This window comes from Heterodontus francisci, unplaced genomic scaffold (genome assembly GCF_036365525.1).
Source record: "Heterodontus francisci isolate sHetFra1 unplaced genomic scaffold, sHetFra1.hap1 HAP1_SCAFFOLD_43, whole genome shotgun sequence".
Taxonomy (NCBI): Eukaryota; Metazoa; Chordata; class Chondrichthyes; order Heterodontiformes; family Heterodontidae; genus Heterodontus; species Heterodontus francisci.
This window is the reverse complement of record NW_027141852.1, coordinates 16,163,112-16,164,026: the sequence shown is the minus strand read 5'-3', so window position 1 is coordinate 16,164,026 and position 915 is coordinate 16,163,112. Positions and strand designations below refer to the sequence as shown.

General features: G+C 45.4%; 1 pseudogene; it reads right to left on the bottom strand.

Annotated features, from left to right (window-relative positions):
• Window positions 1–297: 297 nt before the first annotated feature.
• LOC137365024 (U1 spliceosomal RNA) lies at window positions 298–445 on the bottom strand (annotated as a pseudogene).
• Between the last annotated feature and the right edge of the window lie 470 nt (window positions 446–915).

Below are 915 nucleotides of genomic sequence, written 5' to 3'. Positions count from 1 at the left end.
TCCTCAACTGACAGGGAAACCACCACCACGATAGATCTCCAATCCCAAAGGGCGGAATGCCCTAAATACGGTGCTGAAACCACCTCCCACCCCCAAAAAAACACAAAAACACCACCTGCATTATCAAACGCCACTGATCACGGTCTCTCCCCTGCCATCTAAGTCCAAGCATTGAGGTGGAGAAGTGCGTACTTGGAGCTGCGAAGAAACGAGCACGAGTGTTTATAGCAAAAAATATTTGGGAGCAGAAACACTGTCCAGCAACAGCTGGTAAATTCTATTTTTGATTCATATAATCAGGGGTGAGCGCAAAAGCAGACCCCCAACTATCACAAATTCTGCAGTTGAGTATCCCACATTTGAAGACATCAAAGGCATCGGCAAACCCACAGTACAATAGGTTAGCCTCATCCTGGGAGAACTTTTTTTTTTATTTCCAAAATATACTTTATTCATAAAAATCTGTAAAAATTACATTCCCAAACAGTTTAAAACAGCATCAAGTCAAAAAATACAAACAGTGCAAAGGTGATCAGTTTCCTTCAATACAATCATGAGTTGCCTCACAACTCTTCCATTTCATTGTCATTTTACATTTACAGCACACAGAATTTTCCCGATACAGTTCGAGGGGTTTCCCATGGATCCAGCCCCTCAGTTCAGCTTGGTGGGGGGACCTTACACTGTGGCCTTTCCCCATTGAGCCTTTGCTGCGGCTGCCCCAAGCTTAAGTGCACCCCTCAGCACGTAGTCCTGGACCTTGAAACGTGCCAGTCTGCAACATTCGGTGGTGGACAACTCTTTGCACTGGAAGAGCAGCAAGTTTCTGGCAAACCAAAAGGCATCTCCCGCTGAATTGATAGTCCTCCAAGCAGTTGATGTTTGTATCAGCGTGCGTCCCTGGGAACAGTCTAT